Here is an 11857-nt window from a genome sequence, read left to right as displayed (position 1 = left end):
ATACTACCTTTCCGTTGTGACAAAGATGCTTCCTTCAGCAATTTAAACGTGCCAAGAAATCCTTGACAATAACGAAACACTACGAATCGACAGATGTGATCTGAAATAAGCCAGGGCCTCCTACTGTTTCGTAGCAGTGCAAAGTTCCAACAAAAAAAAATTGAAAATAAACGACTGTAATAAACATAAGATACGATATTAATGGCCTCAGCTCGAAGAAGAATGTGCCAAGGAAGATTTCCAAAGAGTCTCTGGAGATAACAGAACAGTACGAACCGACAGATACGTTCTGAAATACGTCAGGGCTTATTGTTTTGTTGCATTGTACGACTGCAGATTTGTAAACAAAAATTTCTCTTTCGTCGCTAGAAGAGATGGATGCTTTGGCGACCCTCCTGTGTCCTGCGTCCCTGTTTTCGCACCTTTCCACGGCACGGCGCTGCCCTACCCGCCGCAAACGGCGTCTCGGACACGCCCGTTAGGCCCTACGGCCGTCTCGCAGATGTTTGTCGTGCTTGTACTGTCATATGGGCCACGACCCGAGCGGCAGCGAGCGGCAGTCGAGCAAAGTCGGGACAAGTCGGGACGGGGACAGAGATAGGAATGGTGCGAATGCACTGCGAACTACGCAGACACCTGGTGTGAGGCGAGGCGAGGAAGCCCACATCGCTACCAGTGGCGCCCTCCAGCACGACACTGCCACACCCCGCACAGGCCCTCCGCTGGACACCAGGGACAAGATGCGCCCTCCGCTAGTGTCGAAGGCTGCACGCGCCCAGCGAATGACAGGACGTGCAACGAGCAGCAGTGCGTCTCACACACGCGGCGGTGCGCCCGCTAATTCGGCCGTCGCTCCGCTGGGACGCCGGGCGCGCCCCCCGCGCCGTCCTCGAGGAGCTGGCTGTTGCGGAAGGAAGTGCTTTCGTCAAATGCGGCGGAAAACTAACATTTTGTGTATTGGGAGAGAAGCCGAACGCGTATTCTGCCGTGCTCCTACATTACATGAGTGCCAACGGCCATACCATGATGATTGCACCGGTTCTCGTCCGATCACCGAAGTTAAGCATCATTGGGCCCGGTTAGTACTTGGATGGGTGACCGCCTGGGAAACCCGGGTGCTGTTGGCTCCCTTCTTTTTTTTTGTTATTATGTCGCTACCCCTGGCAGCCCAATAAAAAAAGAAAGGTGCTGTTGGATCCCTTACATTTTCTCCTTTTTGCATCGCTACCCCTGCCAGCCCTCTTTTCATACTACCTTTCCGTTGTGACAAAGATGCTTCCTTCAGCAATTTAAACGTGCCAAGAAATCCTTGACAATAACGAAACACTACGAATCGACAGATGTGATCTGAAATAAGCCAGGGCCTCCTACTGTTCGTAGCAGTGCAAAGTTCCAACAAAAAAAAATTGAAAATAAACGACTGTAATAAACATAAGATACGATATTAATGGCCTCAGCTCGAAGAAGAATGTGCCAAGGAAGATTTCCAAAGAGTCTCTGGAGATAACAGAACAGTACGAACCGACAGATACGTTCTGAAATACGTCAGGGCTTATTGTTTTGTTGCATTGTACGACTGCAGATTTGTAAACAAAAAATTTCTCTTTCGTCGCTAGAAGAGATGGATGCTTTGGCGACCCTCCTGTGTCCTGCGTCCCTGTTTTCGCACCTTTCCACGGCACGGCGCTGCCCTACCCGCCGCAAACGGCGTCTCGGACACGCCCGTTAGGCCCACGGCCGTCTCGCAGATGTTTGTCGTGCTTGTACTGTCATATGGGCCACGACCCGAGCGGCAGCGAGCGGCAGTCGAGCAAAGTCGGGACAAGTCGGGACGGGGACAGAGATAGGAATGGTGCGAATGCACTGCGAACTACGCAGACACCTGGTGTGAGGCGAGGCGAGGAAGCCCACATCGCTACCAGTGGCGCCCTCCAGCACGACACTGCCACACCCCGCACAGGCCCTCCGCTGGACACCAGGGACAAGATGCGCCCTCCGCTAGTGTCGAAGGCTGCACGCGCCCAGCGAATGACAGGACGTGCAACGAGCAGCAGTGCGTCTCACACACGCGGCGGTGCGCCCGCTAATTCGGCCGTCGCTCCGCTGGGACGCCGGGCGCGCCCCCCGCGCCGTCCTCGAGGAGCTGGCTGTTGCGGAAGGAAGTGCTTTCGTCAAATGCGGCGGAAAACTAACATTTTGTGTATTGGGAGAGAAGCCGAACGCGTATTCTGCCGTGCTCCTACATTACATGAGTGCCAACGGCCATACCATGATGATTGCACCGGTTCTCGTCCGATCACCGAAGTTAAGCATCATTGGGCCCGGTTAGTACTTGGATGGGTGACCGCCTGGGAAACCCGGGTGCTGTTGGCTCCCTTCTTTTTTTTTGTTATTATGTCGCTACCCCTGGCAGCCCAATAAAAAAAGAAAGGTGCTGTTGGATCCCTTACATTTTCTCCTTTTTGCATCGCTACCCCTGCCAGCCCTCTTTTCATACTACCTTTCCGTTGTGACAAAGATGCTTCCTTCAGCAATTTAAACGTGCCAAGAAATCCTTGACAATAACGAAACACTACGAATCGACAGATGTGATCTGAAATAAGCCAGGGCCTCCTACTGTTTCGTAGCAGTGCAAAGTTCCAACAAAAAAAAATTGAAAATAAACGACTGTAATAAACATAAGATACGATATTAATGGCCTCAGCTCGAAGAAGAATGTGCCAAGGAAGATTTCCAAAGAGTCTCTGGAGATAACAGAACAGTACGAACCGACAGATACGTTCTGAAATACGTCAGGGCTTATTGTTTTGTTGCATTGTACGACTGCAGATTTGTAAACAAAAATTTCTCTTTCGTCGCTAGAAGAGATGGATGCTTTGGCGACCCTCCTGTGTCCTGCGTCCCTGTTTTCGCACCTTTCCACGGCACGGCGCTGCCCTACCCGCCGCAAACGGCGTCTCGGACACGCCCGTTAGGCCCACGGCCGTCTCGCAGATGTTTGTCGTGCTTGTACTGTCATATGGGCCACGACCCGAGCGGCAGCGAGCGGCAGTCGAGCAAAGTCGGGACAAGTCGGGACGGGGACAGAGATAGGAATGGTGCGAATGCACTGCGAACTACGCAGACACCTGGTGTGAGGCGAGGCGAGGAAGCCCACATCGCTACCAGTGGCGCCCTCCAGCACGACACTGCCACACCCCGCACAGGCCCTCCGCTGGACACCAGGGACAAGATGCGCCCTCCGCTAGTGTCGAAGGCTGCACGCGCCCAGCGAATGACAGGACGTGCAACGAGCAGCAGTGCGTCTCACACACGCGGCGGTGCGCCCGCTAATTCGGCCGTCGCTCCGCTGGGACGCCGGGCGCGCCCCCCGCGCCGTCCTCGAGGAGCTGGCTGTTGCGGAAGGAAGTGCTTTCGTCAAATGCGGCGGAAAACTAACATTTTGTGTATTGGGAGAGAAGCCGAACGCGTATTCTGCCGTGCTCCTACATTACATGAGTGCCAACGGCCATACCATGATGATTGCACCGGTTCTCGTCCGATCACCGAAGTTAAGCATCATTGGGCCCGGTTAGTACTTGGATGGGTGACCGCCTGGGAAACCCGGGTGCTGTTGGCTCCCTTCTTTTTTTTTGTTATTATGTCGCTACCCCTGGCAGCCCAATAAAAAAAGAAAGGTGCTGTTGGATCCCTTACATTTTCTCCTTTTTGCATCGCTACCCCTGCCAGCCCTCTTTTCATACTACCTTTCCGTTGTGACAAAGATGCTTCCTTCAGCAATTTAAACGTGCCAAGAAATCCTTGACAATAACGAAACACTACGAATCGACAGATGTGATCTGAAATAAGCCAGGGCCTCCTACTGTTTCGTAGCAGTGCAAAGTTCCAACAAAAAAAAATTGAAAATAAACGACTGTAATAAACATAAGATACGATATTAATGGCCTCAGCTCGAAGAAGAATGTGCCAAGGAAGATTTCCAAAGAGTCTCTGGAGATAACAGAACAGTACGAACCGACAGATACGTTCTGAAATACGTCAGGGCTTATTGTTTTGTTGCATTGTACGACTGCAGATTTGTAAACAAAAATTTCTCTTTCGTCGCTAGAAGAGATGGATGCTTTGGCGACCCTCCTGTGTCCTGCGTCCCTGTTTTCGCACCTTTCCACGGCACGGCGCTGCCCTACCCGCCGCAAACGGCGTCTCGGACACGCCCGTTAGGCCCACGGCCGTCTCGCAGATGTTTGTCGTGCTTGTACTGTCATATGGGCCACGACCCGAGCGGCAGCGAGCGGCAGTCGAGCAAAGTCGGGACAAGTCGGGACGGGGACAGAGATAGGAATGGTGCGAATGCACTGCGAACTACGCAGACACCTGGTGTGAGGCGAGGCGAGGAAGCCCACATCGCTACCAGTGGCGCCCTCCAGCACGACACTGCCACACCCCGCACAGGCCCTCCGCTGGACACCAGGGACAAGATGCGCCCTCCGCTAGTGTCGAAGCTGCACGCGCCCAGCGAATGACAGGACGTGCAACGAGCAGCAGTGCGTCTCACACACGCGGCGGTGCGCCCGCTAATTCGGCCGTCGCTCCGCTGGGACGCCGGGCGCGCCCCCCGCGCCGTCCTCGAGGAGCTGGCTGTTGCGGAAGGAAGTGCTTTCGTCAAATGCGGCGGAAAACTAACATTTTGTGTATTGGGAGAGAAGCCGAACGCGTATTCTGCCGTGCTCCTACATTACATGAGTGCCAACGGCCATACCATGATGATTGCACCGGTTCTCGTCCGATCACCGAAGTTAAGCATCATTGGGCCCGGTTAGTACTTGGATGGGTGACCGCCTGGGAAACCCGGGTGCTGTTGGCTCCCTTCTTTTTTTTTGTTATTATGTCGCTACCCCTGGCAGCCCAATAAAAAAAGAAAGGTGCTGTTGGATCCCTTACATTTTCTCCTTTTTGCATCGCTACCCCTGCCAGCCCTCTTTTCATACTACCTTTCCGTTGTGACAAAGATGCTTCCTTCAGCAATTTAAACGTGCCAAGAAATCCTTGACAATAACGAAACACTACGAATCGACAGATGTGATCTGAAATAAGCCAGGGCCTCCTACTGTTTCGTAGCAGTGCAAAGTTCCAACAAAAAAAAATTGAAAATAAACGACTGTAATAAACATAAGATACGATATTAATGGCCTCAGCTCGAAGAAGAATGTGCCAAGGAAGATTTCCAAAGAGTCTCTGGAGATAACAGAACAGTACGAACCGACAGATACGTTCTGAAATACGTCAGGGCTTATTGTTTTGTTGCATTGTACGACTGCAGATTTGTAAACAAAAATTTCTCTTTCGTCGCTAGAAGAGATGGATGCTTTGGCGACCCTCCTGTGTCCTGCGTCCCTGTTTTCGCACCTTTCCACGGCACGGCGCTGCCCTACCCGCCGCAAACGGCGTCTCGGACACGCCCGTTAGGCCCACGGCCGTCTCGCAGATGTTTGTCGTGCTTGTACTGTCATATGGGCCACGACCCGAGCGGCAGCGAGCGGCAGTCGAGCAAAGTCGGGACAAGTCGGGACGGGGACAGAGATAGGAATGGTGCGAATGCACTGCGAACTACGCAGACACCTGGTGTGAGGCGAGGCGAGGAAGCCCACATCGCTACCAGTGGCGCCCTCCAGCACGACACTGCCACACCCCGCACAGGCCCTCCGCTGGACACCAGGGACAAGATGCGCCCTCCGCTAGTGTCGAAGGCTGCACGCGCCCAGCGAATGACAGGACGTGCAACGAGCAGCAGTGCGTCTCACACACGCGGCGGTGCGCCCGCTAATTCGGCCGTCGCTCCGCTGGGACGCCGGGCGCGCCCCCCGCGCCGTCCTCGAGGAGCTGGCTGTTGCGGAAGGAAGTGCTTTCGTCAAATGCGGCGGAAAACTAACATTTTGTGTATTGGGAGAGAAGCCGAACGCGTATTCTGCCGTGCTCCTACATTACATGAGTGCCAACGGCCATACCATGATGATTGCACCGGTTCTCGTCCGATCACCGAAGTTAAGCATCATTGGGCCCGGTTAGTACTTGGATGGGTGACCGCCTGGGAAACCCGGGTGCTGTTGGCTCCCTTCTTTTTTTTTGTTATTATGTCGCTACCCCTGGCAGCCCAATAAGAAAAAGAAAGGTGCTGTTGGATCCCTTACATTTTCTCCTTTTTGCATCGCTACCCCTGCCAGCCCTCTTTTCATACTACCTTTCCGTTGTGACAAAGATGCTTCCTTCAGCAATTTAAACGTGCCAAGAAATCCTTGACAATAACGAAACACTACGAATCGACAGATGTGATCTGAAATAAGCCAGGGCCTCCTACTGTTTCGTAGCAGTGCAAAGTTCCAACAAAAAAAAATTGAAAATAAACGACTGTAATAAACATAAGATACGATATTAATGGCCTCAGCTCGAAGAAGAATGTGCCAAGGAAGATTTCCAAAGAGTCTCTGGAGATAACAGAACAGTACGAACCGACAGATACGTTCTGAAATACGTCAGGGCTTATTGTTTTGTTGCATTGTACGACTGCAGATTTGTAAACAAAAATTTCTCTTTCGTCGCTAGAAGAGATGGATGCTTTGGCGACCCTCCTGTGTCCTGCGTCCCTGTTTTCGCACCTTTCCACGGCACGGCGCTGCCCTACCCGCCGCAAACGGCGTCTCGGACACGCCCGTTAGGCCCACGGCCGTCTCGCAGATGTTTGTCGTGCTTGTACTGTCATATGGGCCACGACCCGAGCGGCAGCGAGCGGCAGTCGAGCAAAGTCGGGACAAGTCGGGACGGGGACAGAGATAGGAATGGTGCGAATGCACTGCGAACTACGCAGACACCTGGTGTGAGGCGAGGCGAGGAAGCCCACATCGCTACCAGTGGCGCCCTCCAGCACGACACTGCCACACCCCGCACAGGCCCTCCGCTGGACACCAGGGACAAGATGCGCCCTCCGCTAGTGTCGAAGGCTGCACGCGCCCAGCGAATGACAGGACGTGCAACGAGCAGCAGTGCGTCTCACACACGCGGCGGTGCGCCCGCTAATTCGGCCGTCGCTCCGCTGGGACGCCGGGCGCGCCCCCCGCGCCGTCCTCGAGGAGCTGGCTGTTGCGGAAGGAAGTGCTTTCGTCAAATGCGGCGGAAAACTAACATTTTGTGTATTGGGAGAGAAGCCGAACGCGTATTCTGCCGTGCTCCTACATTACATGAGTGCCAACGGCCATACCATGATGATTGCACCGGTTCTCGTCCGATCACCGAAGTTAAGCATCATTGGGCCCGGTTAGTACTTGGATGGGTGACCGCCTGGGAAACCCGGGTGCTGTTGGCTCCCTTCTTTTTTTTTGTTATTATGTCGCTACCCCTGGCAGCCCAATAAAAAAAGAAAGGTGCTGTTGGATCCCTTACATTTTCTCCTTTTTGCATCGCTACCCCTGCCAGCCCTCTTTTCATACTACCTTTCCGTTGTGACAAAGATGCTTCCTTCAGCAATTTAAACGTGCCAAGAAATCCTTGACAATAACGAAACACTACGAATCGACAGATGTGATCTGAAATAAGCCAGGGCCTCCTACTGTTTCGTAGCAGTGCAAAGTTCATACGATATTAATGGCCTCAGCTCGAAGAAGAATGTGCCAAGGAAGATTTCCAAAGAGTCTCTGGAGATAACAGAACAGTACGAACCGACAGATACGTTCTGAAATACGTCAGGGCTTATTGTTTTGTTGCATTGTACGACTGCAGATTTGTAAACAAAAATTTCTCTTTCGTCGCTAGAAGAGATGGATGCTTTGGCGACCCTCCTGTGTCCTGCGTCCCTGTTTTCGCACCTTTCCACGGCACGGCGCTGCCCTACCCGCCGCAAACGGCGTCTCGGACACGCCCGTTAGGCCCACGGCCGTCTCGCAGATGTTTGTCGTGCTTGTACTGTCATATGGGCCACGACCGAGCGGCAGCGAGCGGCAGTCGAGCAAAGTCGGGACAAGTCGGGACGGGGACAGAGATAGGAATGGTGCGAATGCACTGCGAACTACGCAGACACCTGGTGTGAGGCGAGGCGAGGAAGCCCACATCGCTACCAGTGGCGGCCCTCCAGCACGACACTGCCACACCCCGCACAGGCCCTCCGCTGGACACCAGGGACAAGATGCGCCCTCCGCTAGTGTCGAAGGCTGCACGCGCCCAGCGAATGACAGGACGTGCAACGAGCAGCAGTGCGTCTCACACACGCGGCGGTGCGCCCGCTAATTCGGCCGTCGCTCCGCTGGGACGCCGGGCGCGCCCCCCGCGCCGTCCTCGAGGAGCTGGCTGTTGCGGAAGGAAGTGCTTTCGTCAAATGCGGCGGAAAAACTAACATTTTGTGTATTGGGAGAGAAGCCGAACGCGTATTCTGCCGTGCTCCTACATTACATGAGTGCCAACGGCCATACCATGATGATTGCACCGGTTCTCGTCCGATCACCGAAGTTAAGCATCATTGGGCCCGGTTAGTACTTGGATGGGTGGACCGCCTGGGAAACCCGGGTTGCTGTTGGCTCCCTTCTTTTTTTTTTGTTATTATGTCGCTACCCCTGGCAGCCCAATAAAAAAAAGAAAGGTGCTGTTGGATCCCTTACATTTTCTCCTTTTTGCATCGCTACCCCTGCCAGCCCCTCTTTTCATACTACCTTTCCGTTGTGACAAAGATGCTTCCTTCAGCAATTTAAACGTGCCAAGAAATCCTTGACAATAACGAAACACTACGAATCGACAGATGTGATCTGAAATAAGCCAGGGCCTCCTACTGTTTCGTAGCAGTGCAAAGTTCCAACAAAAAAAAATTGAAAAATAAACGACTGTAATAAACATAAGATACGATATTAATGGCCTCAGCTCGAAGAAGAATGTGCCAAGGAAGATTTCCAAAGAGTCTCTGGAGATAACAGAACAGTACGAACCGACAGATACGTTCTGAAATACGTCAGGGCTTATTGTTTTGTTGCATTGTACGACTGCAGATTTGTAAACAAAAAATTCTCTTTCGTCGCTAGAAGAGATGGATGCTTTGGCGACCCCTCCTGTGTCCTGCGTCCCTGTTTTCGCACCTTTCCACGGCACGGCGCTGCCCTACCCGCCGCAAACGGGCGTCTCGGACACGCCCGTTAGGCCCACGGCCGTCTCGCAGATGTTTGTCGTGCTTGTACTGTCATATGGGCCACGACCCGAGCGGCAGCGAGGCGGCAGTCGAGCAAAGTCGGGACAAGTCGGGACGGGGACAGGGATAGGAATGGTGCGAATGCACTGCGAACTACGCAGACACCTGGTGTGAGGCGAGGCGAGGCGAGGCGAGGCGAGGCGAGGAAGCCCACATCGCTACCAGTGGCGCCCTCCAGCACGACACTGCCACACCCCGCACAGGCCCTCCGCTGGACACCAGGGACAAGATGCGCCCTCCGCTAGTGTCGAAGGCTGCACGCGCCCAGCGAATGACAGGACGTGCAACGAGCAGCAGTGCGTCTCACACACGCGGCGGTGCGCCCGCTAATTCGGCCGTCGCTCCGCTGGGACGCCGGGCGCGCCCCCCGCGCCGTCCTCGAGGAGCTGGCTGTTGCGGAAGGAAGTGCTTTCGTCAAATGCGGCGGAAAACTAACATTTTGTGTATTGGGAGAGAAGCCGAACGCGTATTCTGCCGTGCTCCTACATTACATGAGTGCCAACGGCCATACCATGATGATTGCACCGGTTCTCGTCCGATCACCGAAGTTAAGCATCATTGGGCCCGGTTAGTACTTGGATGGGTGACCGCCTGGGAAACCCGGGTGCTGTTGGCTCCCTTCTTTTTTTTTGTTATTATGTCGCTACCCCTGGCAGCCCAATAAAAAAAGAAAGGTGCTGTTGGATCCCTTACATTTTCTCCTTTTTGCATCGCTACCCCTGCCAGCCCTCTTTTCATACTACCTTTCCGTTGTGACAAAGATGCTTCCTTCAGCAATTTAAACGTGCCAAGAAATCCTTGACAATAACGAAACACTACGAATCGACAGATGTGATCTGAAATAAGCCAGGGCCTCCTACTGTTTCGTAGCAGTGCAAAGTTCCAACAAAAAAAAATTGAAAATAAACGACTGTAATAAACATAAGATACGATATTAATGGCCTCAGCTCGAAGAAGAATGTGCCAAGGAAGATTTCCAAAGAGTCTCTGGAGATAACAGAACAGTACGAACCGACAGATACGTTCTGAAATACGTCAGGGCTTATTGTTTTGTTGCATTGTACGACTGCAGATTTGTAAACAAAAATTTCTCTTTCGTCGCTAGAAGAGATGGATGCTTTGGCGACCCTCCTGTGTCCTGCGTCCCTGTTTTCGCACCTTTCCACGGCACGGCGCTGCCCTACCCGCCGCAAACGGCGTCTCGGACACGCCCGTTAGGCCCACGGCCGTCTCGCAGATGTTTGTCGTGCTTGTACTGTCATATGGGCCACGACCCGAGCGGCAGCGAGCGGCAGTCGAGCAAAGTCGGGACAAGTCGGGACGGGGACAGAGATAGGAATGGTGCGAATGCACTGCGAACTACGCAGACACCTGGTGTGAGGCGAGGCGAGGAAGCCGCAGGCGAGGAAGCCCACATCGCTACCAGTGGCGCCCTCCAGCACGACACTGCCACACCCCGCACAGGCCCTCCGCTGGACACCAGGGACAAGATGCGCCCTCCGCTAGTGTCGAAGGCTGCACGCGCCCAGCGAATGACAGGACGTGCAACGAGCAGCAGTGCGTCTCACACACGCGGCGGTGCGCCCGCTAATTCGGCCGTCGCTCCGCTGGGACGCCGGGCGCGCCCCCCGCGCCGTCCTCGAGGAGCTGGCTGTTGCGGAAGGAAGTGCTTTCGTCAAATGCGGCGGAAAACTAACATTTTGTGTATTGGGAGAGAAGCCGAACGCGTATTCTGCCGTGCTCCTACATTACATGAGTGCCAACGGCCATACCATGATGATTGCACCGGTTCTCGTCCGATCACCGAAGTTAAGCATCATTGGGCCCGGTTAGTACTTGGATGGGTGACCGCCTGGGAAACCCGGGTGCTGTTGGCTCCCTTCTTTTTTTTTGTTATTATGTCGCTACCCCTGGCAGCCCAATAAAAAAAGAAAGGTGCTGTTGGATCCCTTACATTTTCTCCTTTTTGCATCGCTACCCCTGCCAGCCCTCTTTTCATACTACCTTTCCGTTGTGACAAAGATGCTTCCTTCAGCAATTTAAACGTGCCAAGAAATCCTTGACAATAACGAAACACTACGAATCGACAGATGTGATCTGAAATAAGCCAGGGCCTCCTACTGTTTCGTAGCAGTGCAAAGTTCCAACAAAAAAAAATTGAAAATAAACGACTGTAATAAACATAAGATACGATATTAATGGCCTCAGCTCGAAGAAGAATGTGCCAAGGAAGATTTCCAAAGAGTCTCTGGAGATAACAGAACAGTACGAACCGACAGATACGTTCTGAAATACGTCAGGGCTTATTGTTTTGTTGCATTGTACGACTGCAGATTTGTAAACAAAAATTTCTCTTTCGTCGCTAGAAGAGATGGATGCTTTGGCGACCCTCCTGTGTCCTGCGTCCCTGTTTTCGCACCTTTCCACGGCACGGCGCTGCCCTACCCGCCGCAAACGGCGTCTCGGACACGCCCGTTAGGCCCACGGCCGTCTCGCAGATGTTTGTCGTGCTTGTACTGTCATATGGGCCACGACCCGAGCGGCAGCGAGCGGCAGTCGAGCAAAGTCGGGACAAGTCGGGACGGGGACAGAGATAGGAATGGTGCGAATGCACTGCGAACTACGCAGACACCTGGT

General features: G+C 53.5%; 9 non-coding genes across 9 annotated transcripts; all 9 read left to right on the top strand.

The window, feature by feature from the left end:
* The first annotated feature begins 1008 nt into the window (after positions 1 to 1008).
* Positions 1009 to 1127, top strand: LOC126453700 (5S ribosomal RNA). Its single transcript, XR_007584994.1, has one exon. It is a non-coding gene; the product is annotated as a 5S ribosomal RNA (ribosomal RNA).
* Positions 1128 to 2254: 1127 nt separating this feature from the next.
* LOC126453699 (5S ribosomal RNA) lies at positions 2255 to 2373 on the top strand. Its single transcript, XR_007584993.1, has one exon. It is a non-coding gene; the product is annotated as a 5S ribosomal RNA (ribosomal RNA).
* A 1127-nt stretch (positions 2374 to 3500) lies between these two features.
* Positions 3501 to 3619, top strand: LOC126453698 (5S ribosomal RNA). The gene has a single exon (XR_007584992.1). It is a non-coding gene; the product is annotated as a 5S ribosomal RNA (ribosomal RNA).
* Positions 3620 to 4745: 1126 nt separating this feature from the next.
* LOC126453697 (5S ribosomal RNA) lies at positions 4746 to 4864 on the top strand. The gene has a single exon (XR_007584991.1). It is a non-coding gene; the product is annotated as a 5S ribosomal RNA (ribosomal RNA).
* Positions 4865 to 5991: 1127 nt separating this feature from the next.
* LOC126453696 (5S ribosomal RNA) lies at positions 5992 to 6110 on the top strand. The gene has a single exon (XR_007584990.1). It is a non-coding gene; the product is annotated as a 5S ribosomal RNA (ribosomal RNA).
* A 1128-nt stretch (positions 6111 to 7238) lies between these two features.
* Positions 7239 to 7357, top strand: LOC126453693 (5S ribosomal RNA). The gene has a single exon (XR_007584988.1). It is a non-coding gene; the product is annotated as a 5S ribosomal RNA (ribosomal RNA).
* Positions 7358 to 8442: 1085 nt separating this feature from the next.
* LOC126453701 (5S ribosomal RNA) lies at positions 8443 to 8563 on the top strand. Its single transcript, XR_007584995.1, has one exon. It is a non-coding gene; the product is annotated as a 5S ribosomal RNA (ribosomal RNA).
* Positions 8564 to 9717: 1154 nt separating this feature from the next.
* Positions 9718 to 9836, top strand: LOC126453692 (5S ribosomal RNA). The gene has a single exon (XR_007584987.1). It is a non-coding gene; the product is annotated as a 5S ribosomal RNA (ribosomal RNA).
* A 1142-nt stretch (positions 9837 to 10978) lies between these two features.
* On the top strand, positions 10979 to 11097 carry LOC126453691 (5S ribosomal RNA). The gene has a single exon (XR_007584986.1). It is a non-coding gene; the product is annotated as a 5S ribosomal RNA (ribosomal RNA).
* Positions 11098 to 11857: the final 760 nt, after the last annotated feature.

Source organism: Schistocerca serialis, unplaced genomic scaffold, assembly GCF_023864345.2.
Source record: "Schistocerca serialis cubense isolate TAMUIC-IGC-003099 unplaced genomic scaffold, iqSchSeri2.2 HiC_scaffold_955, whole genome shotgun sequence".
Classification (NCBI taxonomy): domain Eukaryota; kingdom Metazoa; phylum Arthropoda; class Insecta; order Orthoptera; family Acrididae; genus Schistocerca; species Schistocerca serialis.
The sequence above is the reverse complement of the archived record's forward strand: the minus strand, read 5'-3'. Positions and strand labels throughout refer to the sequence as shown.